This window comes from Halichoerus grypus, chromosome X, assembly GCF_964656455.1.
Source record: "Halichoerus grypus chromosome X, mHalGry1.hap1.1, whole genome shotgun sequence".
Taxonomy (NCBI): Eukaryota; Metazoa; Chordata; class Mammalia; order Carnivora; family Phocidae; genus Halichoerus; species Halichoerus grypus.
The window spans coordinates 120,686,013-120,704,579 of record NC_135727.1 but is presented as its reverse complement, the minus strand read 5'-3'; the positions used below and the strand labels follow the sequence as shown (position 1 = coordinate 120,704,579).

The following is an 18,567-nucleotide window of genomic DNA, read 5'->3' as shown; positions in this document are numbered from 1 at the left end:
AGCCCTGTTTATTTTCCACCAATGGTATGCATCTATAGGTTTATCCCCAAGGAGAGAAATTAGAATCTTAAGCATTTGGGGATTTTTATCTTCCCCAAATTGCAATCTCATTATGCAGTATACCAGGTTTGTAAACAAGTTTCGGCTACTTGCCATTTCACCAGGACATTTAATTAGCTGTTTCTGTTCTCACTGCCCTATTCCCTCGGAGATACATAGGTAATAAAATAAATGAATTAAAGATTCTTTAATATTCACTTGGCAAAATGTGTCATTTAGCCTGCAATTAAGTAAATGGTTATATATGAGACTGGCTAGCTTATACATATTTAATTTTTCCCCCAAATCAATTGTGTTGTTGCACTATGGAGTATAGATTTCTCAGGAAACTTACACTGGTCCTATGTTTACTTTTTTAGATTTCTGTAATTAATTCTATTTGAGATTGTGGAAGGAAGGAAAGGAGGAAGGGAGGGCGAGAGGATCCATTTTTCATGTAGCAATTTTATACTCACGTTCCATTTCAGGTTGCCTTCACCCCACCCTCACTGTATCAGTGTAATGACCCACAATATCACAAAGGTTGAAAGGACAAAGTCTGTCATTATAAATTTTGTCCTCAGAAATCTCAATGACTTTTGACAAATTGTGACCAATCGCCTCCCCATGAACTCTAAAATTATCTCTAGATGGATATTGGTTATCTCAAAATCTAGAAGCAACAGATCAATAGATTAAACAAATACCCAACTGACTTTAATTCTACATATTCACTGGGGAGTGGAGGTATAGATTTTTGCTGGCTCACACTATTCAAAAGGTGCAGAAATACAGGAAGTTGATAGAGATCAGAGTTGCAGATCATAGAAAAGAGGTGTCCTAGGAGGTGTGTCAATTTCATAAGGCAAATAACAGGAAATATTTTAAGCCAGGTGATTAGAGTTGGATTTCCATAAGGTAGGATACAGGAAAAATCATGTCAAATCACAGAGTTGAGAAAGACTTTAGACATCACCAAAGATGAGGAAATTCTTGGTGAAAAGGTGAAGTAATTTGCCTAAGAGAACAGGGAAAAGAAAAGTAATAGAATTATTAATAAGGGCGCCTGGGTGGCTCAGTTGGTTAAGCGACTGCCTCCGGCTCAGGTCATGATCCTGGAGTCCTGGGATCGAGTCCCACATCGGGCTCCCTGCTCAGCAGGGGGTCTGCTTCTCCCTCTGCCCTCTTCCCTCTCGTGCTCTCTGTCTCTCATTCTCTCTCTCTCAAATAAATAAATAAAATCTTTAAAAAAAAAGAATTATTAATAAAATTAATAAGTTCCTGACCATTACATATTACACATAATATATTATGTGTTAAATATTTCTGCATATAAGTGCTGTGTATGCATGTCTGTATCCTGCTATATAGGTATATGATTATCCCTAATTTACAAACTAGGAGGCAGTTAACAATAGTTACTCCTGAGGATAGGGGACAGGAATGGGAAGTATGGTATTATTTTAACTTTTTACTTTATAAATCTATTTTTTGAATTGGTTTTTAAAATTGATTGCTTGAGGACAACAATAATGTATTATTTCTAATTTAAAAACTTACTGAGTCTGAAGGAAAGATACAAAATCCAGACAAAGGTCATTAAATTTGACTATTTAAAAACTAAAAAAACTTCTGCATGGGAAAATTCCACACAAATGAATTTTAAAATATATGTGCATCATTTATATGATGGCATTAATTAATAAGAAAAAGCAGGACAACAGAAAAATAGAAAAAGAATATTACCAGGCAGGGGCGCCTGGGTGGCTCAGTTGGTTAAGCATCTGACTCTTGATCTCATCTCAGGTCTTGATCTCAGGGTCGTGAGTTTAAGCCCTGTATTGGGCTCCAAACTGGGCACGGAGCCTACTTAAAAAATATATATCTGTGTATATATAGGAATACATGTATATATATGTGTGTGTGTGTGTATACACCCACACCCACACCCGCACACATGCACAGGAAATTTCCAGAAAACAAATTATAAATAGCCAATAAACATGTGAAAACATGCTGAAATTCATTTGTAATTTAAAAAATGCAAGTAAAAAGATAATATTTTTCATGCACTAAGTCAGCAAAAATTTCATAGGTTAATACCCAATATTTTTGAGAGTGTAGGGGAAACATGCATTTTCATATATTGTTAGTGGGAGTATAAAGAGTTTTGGGGGAGCAACTTGGTAATATGTATCAAATATAGAATTATGCAGGCTCTTTAATCTAGCAATTTTTTTCTCAGAATTTGTCCCATGCACCTGCTTCATCATGCATAGGTAGAAGGATGTTTATGACACCATTTCTTTGAATGACAACTTGAAACACTTCAAAGTCCATCAATAGGGTGCTGATTAAAGAAAGTATAATGCATCAATCCTGTGGAATTTTATGGAGATTTATTTATACATTCATTTATTTATTTAGAGAGCACAAGCAAGAGAGGCAGAGGGAGAGGAAGAGAGAAACTCAAGCAGACCGCGCTGAGTGTGGAGCCCAATGCAGGGCTCAATCTCATGACCCTAAGATCACAACCTGAGCCGAAACCAAGAGTCCGTGCTTAACCACTGTACAACCCAGTCTCCCTTTCCTCCCTTCCTTCCTTCCTTCCTTCCTTTCCTTCTTTTTCTCTTTCTTTTCTTTCTTTTCCTTCCTTCCTTCCTTCTTTTTTTCTTTCTTTCTTTCTTTCTTTCTTTCTTTCTTTCTTTCTTTCTTTCTTTCTTTCAGAGAGAGAAACTTTATGGAGCTTTAAAAGGATGAGGTAGATTTATGTGCTTATGTGAAAGGTAGAGAAAAAATATTACGAAATGAAAAAGTAAGGTACAGAACAGCTTATGTAATGAATTCGTCTGGTGTCACTGAAGAAAAGTGTATGTCTATATCTGTGACAATGTTGCTATAAATTTATATACGTAAGTATATACGTAGACATATAAATTATATATTCTAAATATAGATAGGTAAAGAAATAGAAAAAGAGTATTTTTTGCAAGGCTGGAATTAGGGTAAGGGAAATGAGGCACTTCAAAAGGACACCAAAAAACTTAGTCATCAAAATAAATAATATTTTAATGCAATATATTTTTTATTTATTTGAGAGAGAGAGCGAGAGAGAAAGCATGAGAGGGAGGGGCAGAGGGAAAGGGAGAGAGAAACTTAAGCAGACTCTGCGTTCAGCATGGAGCCCCTTGCCAGGCTCGATCTCAAGACCCTGAAATCATGACCTGAGCCAAAACCAAGAGTCAGGTACTCAACTGACTGCGCCATCCAGGTGTCCCAATGCAATATTTTTAAAATCATAATTAACGCAAAAATTTCATGATGAAAAAATATCAAAATTTTAGATAAAGACAGGCTGCTGTTGTTTGTTTTATGACCTGTGGTATCAGGCAAGGATGTTTCTATAGCCTTGGAAGACAAGGCTGTCCAATATACTTGGACACCTACTGTCTAATACACTTGGACACTTACTGTCCAATATAATAAAGATAATGTCTCCATCTGGGGCAAAATTCAGTCATGTTTGCTTGCAGCCCATTATAGAATATTTTAGTTTCTTAAGATTGGGGTTCCTCAGCTGTGACATGAACCCACTCTGTACGCAGTATCCACCTGGGCCCCTCCATGTTGCCTTTGTGGGACCCAGTGGGCAAGGGAAACTGGCACAAATGTGAAGCTCATGCTTCTTGCTGTACTGTGAGTAATAAAGATCTGACTCAGGGATTCCTTGTCTCCTGAATGCATCCATGAAATCCAGGCTAACTTGTCAGGTTGCTAGTAGGGCAAAATTCATAGAATCTTCACAATTACTGACAAGAAGATTTCTTTTCTCCAATTTTGGGGAAAAGGAATAGTTTATGTAAAGATTTGGGGTTTTAAGAGAAGTAAAAGCTTGGGTAAACTTAAAAGGTAGAGGGAATAAAGGGAAATAGCTGGAGATAAAGACAGAGAATGGCTGGACCTTGAAGAGTCTTTTGGGCCATGCAAATGATCTGAACTTTGGTTCATAGGCTTCATGCAGCCAATAGATATTTTAAGCCAAAATATAAGTTCCACATCTGTTTACTAGAAAGATCACTCAGTGGCAAAGTAGAATGTTGACAGGAGTCAGAAATAACCATTAGGAGGCTGCTAAAATAATAAAATAATTAAAATAATAATTAAAATTGCTAGCACATATTGGTTCCCGGGTGCTAGACACTGTGCTAGGCTCCTCAGGATTATATTCTTTATTCCTGTGAGAAAAGAAATTATTATCTCTATTTTATACATGTGGGAAATGAAGTAGAAGGTAAATTAACTTGTTCAAGTCAATTGCAGAAATGAGATGGAGACTCAAGCTGACTCCAGATCCCAAGTCCTTAACCACTGAGTGGAGTTTTGATTAAAATGTATTCAATTGCTGTCATTTAAATGCCTATGTTGTGATCTTCTCTCCAATATGGAGTACAGCCTCTTTATATCACACTGTTTACTTCTGCTTATATTTATTCTGTAACTCTAGCTATCTTTGGCCACCCTACCTTCCAAATATATTACCGTCAGTTATTTTATCCCCTCCAAATACATTACTTTGTCTTTGAACTGGTTAAATCCCCATACTTTAATTCTTATCCACATCAACTCAAACTCTCTAGATCCATTTTTATAACTTTATTGGCCTCCCCAGTGTGAGAAAACTTTCTAATTGGATATCAGTGGGAAATTTAATGAGCCTGCTATTTATTTTCTCTTCCAGATCATAATGAAGACTTAAAATTTCCTTTCTTTTTTGTGCCATCATGTGTTACAAATTAATGCAATCCTCAGAACGCTAGGAGATTCTATTTTTATTAAGAAATATAAGTAGAAAATGCTAATTAGGCATGCCTGTAAAAGATAACCAAACCTAATACATATTGATTGTTTTATATGGATTATTCTATTAATAAATGATAGCAATCATCCTTGCATAATCTGAAATTCCTAACATAATATAAATGTAAATTGAGAAATAATTCCCAAATCAGTCCATTTTTTGTCATTTTGTTATGATTCATTATGATTTATTATTATTTTTCATACAAGAGCAAGTTTTCATGATACAGAACATACTTTAATAAGAAATCAAATGGGGGAAAAAGGAAAATTAGATGTAGATACTCAAATCTGTATGAAGGAAAATATCAAATAAGCTATCTTATGAATACATAACCCCAATATCTACTTCACAGTTGGGACCATAAACTATTAGTTTGAGGAAACTGGACTATTTCATGTTGATAGATATTTACTCTCCTTATGTAATAGATTTATTTAAATACAACTCATATACCACAAAATTAAAATATACAATTCAATGGTTGTTAGTACATTCACAGAGTTGCGTGGTCATTGCCCAATTTGAGAACATTTTTATCACTCCAAAAGGAAACTCCAGGCCTTTTAATTATCACCTCCCAATTCTCACATGCACTGCAGCACTAGGTAACCCCTAACTACTTTCTGCCTCTATAGATCTGCCTATGCTTGACATTTTATAGACATGGGATCATATAATATGTGATCTTTTGTGACCAGCTTTTGTCACTTAGCATAATGTTTTCAAGGTTCACCCATGTTGTAGCTTTTATCACTATTTCTTTTTTGTGTGTGTGGTCAAATAATATTCCATTGTATGCATGTGCCACATTTTCTTTATCCATTCAGTAGTTGATAGACACTTGGATAGATTCCACTTCTTAGCTATTATGAATATGCCGCTATGAACAGTTGCATACCAATTTTTGTGGGGCTGTGTTTTCATTTCTCTTAGGTGTATATGTAGGAGTGAGCAACTACCACACTGTTTTCCATAGTGGCTGCACCATTTTACATGCCCACCAGCAGTGTATAAAGGTTCCAATTTTCCCACATGCTTGCCAACTTATTGTCTTACTTTTTTTTTTATACCCATCCTCACAGGTGTGAAGTGATATCTAATTGTGGATTTGATTTCCATTTCTCTCATGACTAATGATGTTGAGCTTCTTTTCATGTGCTTATTGGCCATTTGCGTATCTTCTTTGGAGAAATGTCTATTCAGACCCATAGCCCATTTTTTAAAGGGGGTTATGTCTTTTTATTACTGAGTTTTAAGACTTCATTATATATTCTAGATATAAGTTCTTTACCAGACATGCGATTTGAAAATATTTTCTCCCATTCTGTGGGGTTGTCTTTTGGCTTTCTTGATAATCATTGAAGTGCAAATTATTTTTAACTTTAGTGAAGTTGAATTTATCTAGTTTTTCTTTTGTTGCTTGTGCCTTTGGTGTCATATCTAAGAATCCATTGCCAAATCCAAGACCACAAACATTTAGTCCCATGTATTTTTCTAAGAGTGTTATAGTTTTGGCTCTTACATTTAGGTTTTTGGTCCATTTCATGTTAATTTTTGTACATGCTATGAGGTAAGGGTCCAACTTCATTGTTTTACATGTAGCATCCTTGTCAAAAATCAATTTGCCAACATATTTACTTTTTAAAGTAACCTACCTGTATTTTTCTTTTTTATCCATAAAATTTTCTTTTACCTTATTTCTAATACTCCCATTTTCTCTTTTCCTTCTTTGCTTGTGACTCTTTGAGGGAGAAAGTCACACTCATGATACATAACTCATCCTTGGCCAATCAGAACATTTCATTCCCTCAACCACAACAATTAGTTTAGGGATATGCTGTGACTCAAGGGAAGCAAGAGTCCCAATAAGAGTCAATCCCTGGACTTGGTGGGAGCTACAGAAGAAAAAAACCTTTTCCTTTGGGGGCGCCTGGGTTGCTCAGTTGGTTAAGCGACTGCCTTCGGCTCAGGTCATGATCCTGGAGTCCCAGGATCGAGTCCCGCATCGGGCTCCCTGCTCGGCAGGGAGTCTGCTTCTCCCTCTGACCCTCCTCCCTCTCATGCTCTCTGTCTCTCATTCTCTCTCTCTCTAATAAATAAATAAAATCTTTAAAAAAAAAAAAAAAACCTTTTCCTTTGGATTTGAATCTGGGATGATGAAAACCTGGAGTTTTTGGCTGCCATCTTTTTGCCACAAGGACTATGGGACTAAAGCCAACACAGAAAAGAGTAGAGCCAAGGGATAGAGAGAAAATGAATCCTAATGATATAACTTGAACCCCTGGGTCCATCTTTTCATGATGCTAATTCTCTGGAATTTTAAGTTAAGGGACTAGTAGGTTTCTTTTTAGACTTAACTCACTTTGAGTTGGGTTTCCATGTCTTGCAGCAATAAGAGCCCTAACTGAAGCATAAATGAAGGGGCTTTTTTTTTTTTAAGATTTTATTTATTTATTTCAGAGAGAGAGAGAGAGAGCACGAGAGGGAGGAGGGTCAGAGGGAGAAACAGACTCCCTGCTGAGCAGGGAGCCCGATGTGGGGCTCGATCCCAGTACCCTGGGATCATGACCCGAGTCGAAGGCAGACGCTTAACCGACTGAGCCACCCAGGCACCCTAAACCAAGGGACTTTTTAAACAAAGAGAGGAAAAGAGTTTCTTTCCACCTCCTTCTCTCTCAAAAAAGTGCCAGTAGAAAATTTCAAGAGGTTCATATGTCCCTTAATGAAGAGAATGCAAGCAGAGACCACATATATTCAGAATAACCATGACCCAAGCTTCTTATATGAAAGTAGAGTACTGATCCTTTGAATTCAAGAGTGGGATCTGGGTTTTCAATGCCATGTTGTACTTGTGCATCTAACAAAGTATCCAGCACATGATAGGTTCTCAATAAACATAGTGGATGGGTGATTAATTGAAAAAGTGTTCCATCTGCCTATAACATCTTGATACAAAGGTACTAATCCCATCCAATTCTTACCAGGACCATGACTCAGTGTATGGCCCTGAAGCATTTAGCCTTAAGGTCCACCTCTGGTTGTATTAGTCAAGTTATTGCTGCATAATAAACAACTACACTCATGTGTCTGAGTTGGCTGAGTTTGGATTGGTTGGCCTCTAAAAGGCTGTTCTGCTTCAAGCTGTGGGCCCAGCCAGGCTTGCCTTGCTGTGGACTAGGCTCTGTTCTGTTCAAATATATTTCATTCTTCAGCTCAGGCTGAAGATGTAGCAACTCCCCAGGGGGAGCTCTTCTTTTTTTTTTATTTTTATTTTTTTTTTTAATTTTATTATGTTAGTCACCATACAATACATCATTGGTTTTTGATGTGGTGATCCACGATCCATTGTTTTCGTATAACACCCAGTGCTCCATGCAGTACGTGCCCTCCTTAATACCCATCACTGGGCTAACCCATCCCCCCTTCCCCCTCCCCTCTAAAACCCTGTTTGTTTCTCAGAGTCCATAGTCTCTCATGGTTCATCTCTCCCTCCAATTCCCCCCCGCCCCATTTTTCCCTTCCTTCTCCTAATATCCTCCGTTATTCCTTATGTTCCACAAATAAGTGAAACCATATGATAATTGACTTTCTCTGCTTCACTTATTTCACTGAGCATAATCTCCTCCAGTCCCATCCATGTTGATGTAAAAGTTGGGTATTCATCTTTTCTGATGGCTGAGTAATATTCCATTGTATATATGGACCACATCTTCTTTATCCATTCATCTGTTGAAGGGCATCTCGGCTCTTTCCACAGTTTGGTTATTGCGGACATTGCTGCTATGAACACTGGGGTGTATATGGCCCTTCTTTTCACTACATCTGTGTCTTTGGGGTAAATACCCAGGAGTGCAATTGCTGGGTCACAGGGTAGCTCTATTTTTAAATTTTTGAGGCACCTCCACACTGTTTTCCAAAGTGGCTGCACCAACTTGCATTCCCACCAACAGCGTAAGAGGGTTCCCCTTTCTCCACAACCTCAGGGGGAGCTCTTCTGACAGCAGAGGCACAAGTGTGCACACCCAACCCTCAAGTATGCTTAAAAACTTTACTTGCATCATGCCTGCTAACACCTCATTGGCCACAGTAAGTCACATGACTGAGCCCAACATCAATGGAACAGCAAAATGTATTCCTCTAGTGGAGGTGGGAAAAAGGAAGAGTATGTTATGAATGATAATTCTATCACAGTGTCGTAGAACTCTTTTCACATCAAGGGTTAAATCTTTTTCTTGAAAAAAATCTTTGCTCTAAGTCAAACTGTTCCATTCATTCATTCATTAAAAAAACACTTTATTGAACATCTACTAATGCTGTGTGTGTGTGTGTGTGTGTGTGTGTGTGTGTGTAGGAGGGAAATGAGAAGGCTGAAAGCACTTCTCAGAATAAATCTACAACTATATTCAGAGGTTGACTTTCTTCCTCAAGGACAGCTCTAACACGTCCTGTACCATCCTCTCTGGGACAATGATTCCACATCCTGATAACCCTCAAGGAAGAATACAAGGAAAGCAGGGGAAAACATGGATGGGATAACAACATGCTTTGTTTTCCTGTCATTATACATTTGAATTATCCCAGTGCTGATCAAGCACTACCCAAATTCCCAAACTAAGCCCTCATTGTGTTCAGTTGTGCTGCCAACAAAACCCAGCATGGCTCCTTTGTGTTCCACAATAAAGAAAGGCTTCCACAAATCCACCCCCTTTCAAGAGGGAAGCTGCAAGGGCAGATGTGTGGTCTGGGATGGTTTCCAGAAGTTGACAGTGCTGAGGTGGCAGCACCTCCTGCTGCCACCAGGAGAGGTCTACCTGTAAAGATGCAGTCACCTGTTCCCCATATTTTAACCAACGTTCATGGCCACTGGAGCACAGAGGTTTGGCTCTTCCACTTAGCAACTCATCCTACAGACCTCTCCTTTGCCACAGACTACAGCCTCTAAACTACACGCCATTCAGTACAGCCATGCTGAATTCACCTCATACTTGCTTGAGAAGGCCAATTGTTAAAATGTCAGGATAAGAGGGGCACCTGGGTGGCTCAGTCGGTTAAGCATCCAACTCTTGATTTCAGCTCAGGTCATGATCTCAGGGTCGTGAGATTGAGCCCCACACCTGGCTCTGTGCTGAGTGTGGAGCCTGCCTAAGATTCTCCCTCTGCCCCTCCTCCTGCTCATGCTCACTCTCTCTCTCTCTCCAAAAAAATGTCAGGATGTGAAAGTCAATTGTTAAACATAGCCTATATTAAAAATTAAATTACATAAACTTACAATTAAATTATTTTTAAAACAAGGTTAATACTCAAAACTCATCACTTTCTAATTATCTTACTGCATTATATGATCAAGCTCTTGAGATCGAATACATCTATTGTATCTGTATGTTGGAAATACCATATAATGGTGTGCTACTATACTTACCTCTTCCCAATTTGTCATTCAATGATGCCACATCAGTAGCTTCATACCTGCCACGATGGGAGTACTTACACTATGGGAATTAACAAATGCTATAAATCAGATTTCTTTAAACATTTTTTTAGAGAACTGGTTGTTCAATGTCTACAAGCACTAATGATCTCCATTATCTACCTTATGTAATGAAGGCATATTTACATTTTACAAATATTAACCCATTTTAATCTTCATAGCAACCCTATGGAATAGGTACTATTGTTGGCCTCATTTTACTGTGGCACACAGGAGTTAAGTGACTTTCCCAAGCTCACACAGCTAGTAGGTGGGGAGTCTGGTTCCAGGCTCCATGCTCTCATTCACTGTGTATGCAGCCTTTCCTTCCCAGAAGACCCGGCAACATTCTACCTTCACTCATAATTAGAGCCTGAGTCGTTTACATTGTCTCCAACCTCCTTAATGTGCTCACCCTGGTCCCAGGCCCACTCTGGTAACTGGTCTGAATCTACAGAGTTCAAGGCCAAAATCCAGGGCTGCCCACCTGGGTCCCTATGTACAGTGGAATCCCCCCACCACCTCCCTCTTCCCCTTCTCGCTCCCTGATGCCTGTCTGGTTTGCCAACATTGTTATTTTCAGCTCATTTCTCTCGCTAGCACTGTGATCCTGCAAAAAATGTTTTAGAACTGTTGGAGTCTTAGTTTCTCCATCCATAAATTGGGGCTCATAACGGACGGGTAGCATACACAAGAACTTTGCTCTGTATCAAACAAGTGTGAGTTGAATTTGAATGGGCTCCCACTCACCTTCACACATTCTCCCCTCTTTAGCTTAGTTTGCAGGGATCCATCCTGCTGACTTCATCCTGTCTAGAATGCTTTCTCAAGTCATCAGGAAAGTGATGGAGGATCCTATTTCTAGACAGGATTTCTTAGAGAGTAATGATCTCTGCGAAGATGCAGGATTGGTGGATGTGTCTGCATGATCAATAGCAAGCCTTTCCCCCAGCAGAAATTCGATCCGTTCTGGCTGCTTCAATGGGGGCTCCTGGGGCTTAGACACTAAGCAGATGCAATTACTGATTTTCACTGATTTCAGCTCTGTGAGTTCCCTACTGGCCCACACCATTCTCCCCACCTCTCCAAGTCCCTTCTGCCTCAAGTCGACCTCTTCATTCCTCTTAGTGACAAAAACTGCCTGTGGGTCTCCTCTCAAGGCTGCAATGCTCCCTGTGGGTTTGTACCTCTGACTCAGTGCTCCCTCCTCCATTAGCCACATACACAGCTACTCCCCTGTGCTCTGCTCAGCTCAGACTTGTTAGAAAAAAATAGAAGTCTTCTAACAGCTGGAACGAGCTATTCAGAGCAAACTCTGTCAAACAGAGCAGGACTCAAGCCCCTCATTCCTCTACAGCCCGAATCAGCAACTTTCCCGGTAAAAGCAGACAGTAAATATCGTAGACTTTTCGGCTCCGCAGCCTCTGGGGCTCCCACTCCATTCTCCCGCTGCAGGGGGAAAGCAGCCGCGATCAGCAGTAAGCAAACGGGTGCGGCTGGCAGACAATAAAACTGTATCTGCGGACACTAAAATCTCAATTGCATATAATTTCACACCCCACAGATATTCTTCTTTTGATCTGGGGGGGGCATTTAAAAATATAAAGCTATTCTTAGCTTATAGGTTATACAAAAATGGGCTGCGGGCCAGATTTGCCCCATTGGGTCATAGTTTGCCCACCCATGCTCTGTAGGGACTCTCCCGTGGGACTGCAGTCTGAGGGCTTGACGTAACCTTCCCAGGGTACCAGGCATTGCGATTTCACACCTGTGCCTGAGCCAAGCTGCCCAGGTGTCTTATTCAGTGGGTCGCAGCAGTCTCCGGCAAGTACCTCTTAATGGCCCGTTGAAGTGTTTGAAAGGCAGAGAAGGTATTTTTTACCAGACTTGTGTTAATCAGTGAATTATTCTCAAAAAAAAAAAAAAAAAATTTAAGTAACTGTTTGTTCACTGCCAAGCCCCTGTCTTAGAATCAGTTCCCTAGAAGCCAGGCCTGACACAGTTTTGAAGGTACGTGGTTCATCGAAGGAGAGCCCTCAAGAGAAAGGGAGGGATGGAAGCAGGATAGGGTGGAGTGCACGGGAGTGGGCTTGGCTGGAGACCAGCTTCAATCTGATCCCGTCGGAAGCTCTGGAGCACAAATGGCCCCCATGCCAATAAATCATTAGCTCTGGCCTCTGGGGGTGGGGATGGTGGGCTTCACTTCCAGGTGAGGCAGCTACCATCCAATTGAGGGCAAATCTTCAGAGAAAGGGGCAGCTGTGAGCTGTTAGGGGCCAACATGCCCAGCAGCTAGGGGATGGAGGCCCTGGCCCAGTAACCGGCCAGGCCACCTACAGAGTTAGAGCCAGCTTCCAGCCATAAGAGCACATGCGTTGCCTTTCCATTCTGGCTCTTTCCTCACCATGGACTGCCCTCCCCCTCCCAAAGTTCTCACTGCGTCTTCCAGGAATGAGAAGGGATGGGGTGGGATGGAAGGGCTATACTTCCCACACGCCTCAGAGTTGCTGGCGACCTCAGTTGTGGGAGAGCTTCTCTTCTGAAGAAGAAGGTGGCTCATAAACCAAGGGGAGGGCCATTATTTATTTTCCATGTCAGCTGCCACTTTCCCACTGCCAACCTTCTGAAGACACCATCTCACCTAACGTCCTTCTCTAGTTGTTGTTCCTTCCAGCGTCTCCCGGGAACTATTTCTAGCCACCCAGTCTGATGTCTCTGTCAGGCCCTTCATAATGCCTTTTTTTTTTGGATGAGTGTCTCTTCTATTTATCCTCTTATTGGGGACATACTCGGTTATTCTCTTGGGAGAAGTACATGGTTCAGCCACGAAGAATGACAGATGCATAAACGTTCATTTTAAGTAGAAAAATCACTTGAGATGCCACAGAGGGTTCCAAAACCTTGAGGACATAATAACTGATTTAGAATCACAGCTGAATCTAATTTTTCTAAGTTTTGCTAAATGAAAAATCACAACCCTAATAGGTTTATCTTAAGAAGAAAATCTTGTCATGCATGGAAAAGGAAATTAAAAGTACAGAACACAGTCCCTAACCCACCCCTGGGGGAAGCCCAATGTGTGTCCTTTCCTCAAGCTTAAGGGCACAGTTTGAACATCCCCGGACTGTGAATGCTGCAAATGACTCTAGAGCAATAGTTACAAAAAACATTTACAATATACCAGCAAAACTATGTTTGCTATACAATTTCTCTAAACGCACACTAAGGGATATTTACAGAACTTACAAGAAATGAGAATAAAAGCGTTTTGACTGGTTTTCCCTTCTTCCCTCTCATCCCCCCACCTCCGCACTGTGGCCACACAAAGGGCCTCTCGATACACAAAACTGGTCATATTGCTTGTTAATTAGCATCATTCACTGGCTTCCTAGGCCTCTTACAATGAAGCCCTGAATTTGTCCCATGAATCCTGAGGCTCTATCCAGTTCAGCCCAGCCTTCCTTTTTGTTTTTTTTTTAAGATTTTATTTATTCATTTATGAGTGAGAGTGCGCATGCGAGTGGGGGAGGGGCAGAGGGAGAGAGAGAGAGAATCTCAAGCAGACTCCACACTGAGCAAAGAGCCTGATGCAGGGCTCCATCTCACCACCCTGACATCATGACCTAAGCGTCAATCAAGAGTCAGACGCTTAAGTGACTGAGCCACCCAGGTGCCTCCCTCCTTTTTGGTTTTGCCTCACCATTCTTTTCTTCTCACTATCTACACTCCAGCCACAATGACTATAAATGGGCCACGGGCTTCATACTGCTTGGGACCCAGCTGCCGTCATGCTTCTCCTGACCAATGCTTACTTATCTTTCAGATACCAGCTCAAATGGCACACCTATTGGGAAACTTCCTTCACCAACTTCGCTCTCTCAGACAAGGTCAAATCCCTATTTTAAATGCACTTAGAGTCTTGTGTATCTTTCTTTCCGAAAGCACCTATCACACCGTGTATTTATATTTTGTTTCTGTGATAATTTGATTCTCTGCCTCCCTCACCAGATGGTTGGGATTTTGTCTACTTCGATCACCATTATTCGCAGCACCTAGCACAATGAAATAATTTGGGGAAACACAGAGTTAAAGAGGAGGATGTGAGTCACATGGAACAGAAGCAGATCATCTTAGCCAAGCCCACCCTAGATCAGCAAAGCCCCAGCCCCTCAGCTGTTTACTTTTTATGCTATTGAGATTCTGTGGATGTTTGTAACCCAGTATGATCAAAGCCACGTATGACTAATATGCAGACATTTTCAGGACTTTTATTATTAAAGTGATAAGCATAGTAAATCTCCAGGATGGAATTTAAAATATACAGCATCCTTCACTTATTTGAACATGAACTCACTTTTTTTTTTCACAGACTATGTTATGAAGTACCTTCCTGAGAACATGATCTAGGAAATGTTTTTTTTTTTTTTTTAAGATTTTATTTATTTATTTGACAGAGAGAGACACAGTGAGAGAGGGAACACAAGCAGGGGAGTGGGAGAGGGAGAAGCAGGCCTCCCACGGAGCAGGGAGCCCGACGCAGGGCTTGATCCCAGGACCCTGAGATCACGACCTGAGCCAAAGGCAGATGCCTAACGACTGAGCCACCCAGGTGCCCCAGAAATGCTGTTTTAAGGACTTTCCCAACTCTAACATTAATTCTGTGATTCCAAAGACCACATAGGTTAGTTCTTGGGCTTAACCTGTAGTCCTTTTTTATTTAGATAATTATAGGGATTCATATGAAATTAGAAGAAATAATACAGAGAGATCCCATGTACACGTTACCCATTTCCCCCAATGGCAATATTTTGCAAAACTATAATGTAATCTGACAACCGGGATATTGATGGTGATGTAATCTACTGATCTTATTCAGATTTCATCAGTTTTACTTATACTTGTATGGGTATTAATTCTATACAATTTATCACAAGTGTCGATCTATATATCCACCACCAAAGTCAAGATGCAGAACAGTTCCAATACCACAAGTACAAGGACGCCTTATGTTTTATAACCACATCCAAAGTTAACTGAAAGTGAATCACAGACCTGAATATAAACCGCAAGACTACAAAACCCCTAGAAGATAGCATAGGAGAAAACCTTTGGCTGGGTGTTGGGGGAAGTCATTGAGAGGACATGATCGCCAGCTGAGCCGTGAGCTGGACCCCAGCAATCAGAGGCTCCACACCTCTTCCCCTATCCTTGGAATGTGGATTTCGTTTGCCTTCCCCACTTCCAGAGGCTGCTCCAAGAGCACAGCTTTGAGATAGTGATGTGGTGTTAAGACCATCCAGACAGTATACATGACTGAACCCAGTTAATTCCTGTATATAAACTTTTTAGATTTGATGGGCAGGTGTGGAGATCTACTCATCTTGCTGTTGCTCAAGACAAGCCTCGCGGGTAAGTTCCCTTGCTTATTAAACTCATCAGTTACCAACCTCGAGTGGCCTGCCTCTTTCTTTGGTCTCTCTGCCTTGCCCCAGAAATGGGGGCCCGTTTCAGATTACACCTGGGATGCTCCTGCAGAGTTTGCATACCAACAGTTGGCAATGGCTTTTTAGATACAACACCAAAGACACAATCCATGAGAGAAATAATTGACAAGCTGGACTTCACTAAAATTAAATTTTTTCTGCTGTGCAAAAGACTGTCGAGAAAATGAGAAGATAGGTCACAGACTGTGAGAAAATATTTGCAAAAGACATCTGATAAAGGACTATGATCCAAAATATACATAGAACACTTAAAACTCCACAATAAGAAAACAAAACAACCCAAATTAAGGGGCGCCTGGGTGGCTCAGTCGTTAAGCGTCTGCCTTCGGCTCAGGTCATGATCCCGGGGTCCTGGGATCGAGCCCCGCATCGGGCTCCCTGCTCTGTGGGAAGCCTGCTTCTCCCCCTGCTTGTGTTCCCTCTCTCACCGTGTATCTCTCTGTCAAATAAATAAATAAAATCTTAAAAAAAAAAAAAAAAACCAAATTAAAACATGGACCAAAGGCCTTGACAGATACCTCACCAAAGAAGCTATAAAAATGTCAAATAAGCATATGGACAGATGTTCCACATCATATGTCATCAGGTAAATGTAAATTAAAATGAGATACCGCTACGTACCTATTAGAACGCCCAAAATCCGGAGCACTGACGACACCAGACGCTGGCAGGCGTGTGGAGCAACAGGAACTCTCTCAACCTGGGGGAAAGCAAAATGGTTTAGCCACTTTGGAAGACACTCTGGCAGTTTCTTACAAAACTAAACATACTCCTATCATCCAATCCATAAATCACACTTTTTGGTATTTACACAAAGGAGTTGAAAACAACGTCCACACAAAAAACCTGCACTTGGATGTCTACAGCAGCTTTATTTGTAATTGCCAAGCCTTGGAAGCAGGCAAGATGTACTTCAGTAGGTGAATGGATAAATAAACTGTGGTCCATCCAGACGACGGAATACCATTCAGTACTAAAAAGAAATGAGCTATCAAACCATGAAGAGACATGGTGGGAATTCCAATGCATATTAGTAAGTGAAAGAAACCAATCTAAAAAGGCTATATACTGTTTGATTCCAACTATATGACATTCTGGAAAATGCAAAGCTATGGAGACTGTGAAAAGATCAGTGGTTGCCAAGGGTAGGGGAGAGGGAAGGATGAATATGCAGAGCACAGGAGATTTTTAGGGCAGTGAAAGTTTTCTCCATGATACTCTAATGGTGGATATATATCATTATACATTTGTCCAAACCCATAGAAAGGCAGTCTCTCCCTTTTTCCTACCATATTATACCATATGGTCTCTCAGCACTGCTTTTCCCTGCTCATGTATTTTATTCTTTTTTTTCTTTCCTCAGTTATCTTTGTTTCTCTGTGCTCAGGGCCATCCCTCCACAGATCCTAAATTTCCATGCCCTCAGTTCAAGCCAGACGCAGAGGATTCCTATCCTTCTCTGAATCCTGATTCTTAATTCCTATGCCAGCAAATTTGGTTGCCCTAGCTTGGAACATATGTTGTTCTCTAATAGTCAGCAGTGGCCAGTAGCTAGAAGTGACAATAAGGCACTTGGGCAGAGAAGTGATATGACTGTCACCCTTGTGGGGTGCATCTTCATGGGCAGGTCAAATCTACCCCAAGCAGTCTACTCAAAGCCCTACCCTAATTTGGTGGTTGTATGGCATTTTGTTAAAACACAGTACTCTCTCTTTTAGTGGATTTAGATGTTGAATTTCAAGTTGAAATAAAGACATGTTTGTGTTACAGCTTAAAACTGTGAAATCCACATAGATACAATCGACTTATATTACTCTTAAAATCTACCCATACCCAATTTGGGCCTTTGGGAAGGTGGCAACAATAAAGTAAAACAAGGTTAAGCTGGCCCCACATTCTATCCCACCCCTCTACTTGATAACTGCCAATCCACCTTTGGCCCACACCTTATAGCACATCTGTGGGTGAGTATATGGTGCTTTAGTTTTGAGTACACCTTTCTTACAATTTGTAAGGACAAGAAATAGAGCTGGAGAAGGGCATCTAGAAACATTTGCTTCCTACTGACTAAGGTATGAATTCCCCAAATAGATAGAATGATAATAATTAATAATAACACATGGCTATAGCATCGTCCTGAAGACTAACTGAGAAGACACATGTAAAACACTTAAAATAATGCATGGCACTGAGTAAGACCTTGATAAATGTCAGTTATGTCACAACTCAGCACCATAGGTTACCAACTGAGTGGATAGTTGAGGTTCTCAAGGAACAAACTGGACTGATCTTTGAAGCGGTCAGTAATGAACCACACAGAATGGTATTGTTATGCAGTGTGGTTTGGTCATAGGTAGAAATGGCCTCATTGATGAAGTGATGGGTTTCCATTTGTATGGGTATGTTAAGCAGATATACTTAAGGATTGTTCATCAGCTTCCTTTGTATTCTTAAAAATAAGACATAGAAATTTAGAATTAACCATGAATTCCAATTCCAAAATAAAACAAAATTAATTTCAGTAAAAATTCCTTTTGTTTCTTGGGTCTTTTCATTTTCCTTCATAATATATGGATGAAAACATTTTTAGAGAGACCTGCTAATTTTTAGAACTTGGTCTACTAGCATGTGGGCAAGAGTGTTCTTTATTATTTACTCTAATTTTCAGGTTGTATTTTTGGCCCTAATTTATATGA

At 40.4% G+C, this 18,567-nt stretch overlaps 1 pseudogene; it reads right to left on the bottom strand.

The window, feature by feature from the left end:
* Positions 1–1,004: 1,004 nt before the first annotated feature.
* LOC118520798 (beta-hexosaminidase subunit beta-like) overlaps positions 1,005–18,567 on the bottom strand; it is a 106,825-nt pseudogene continuing 89,262 nt past the window's right edge.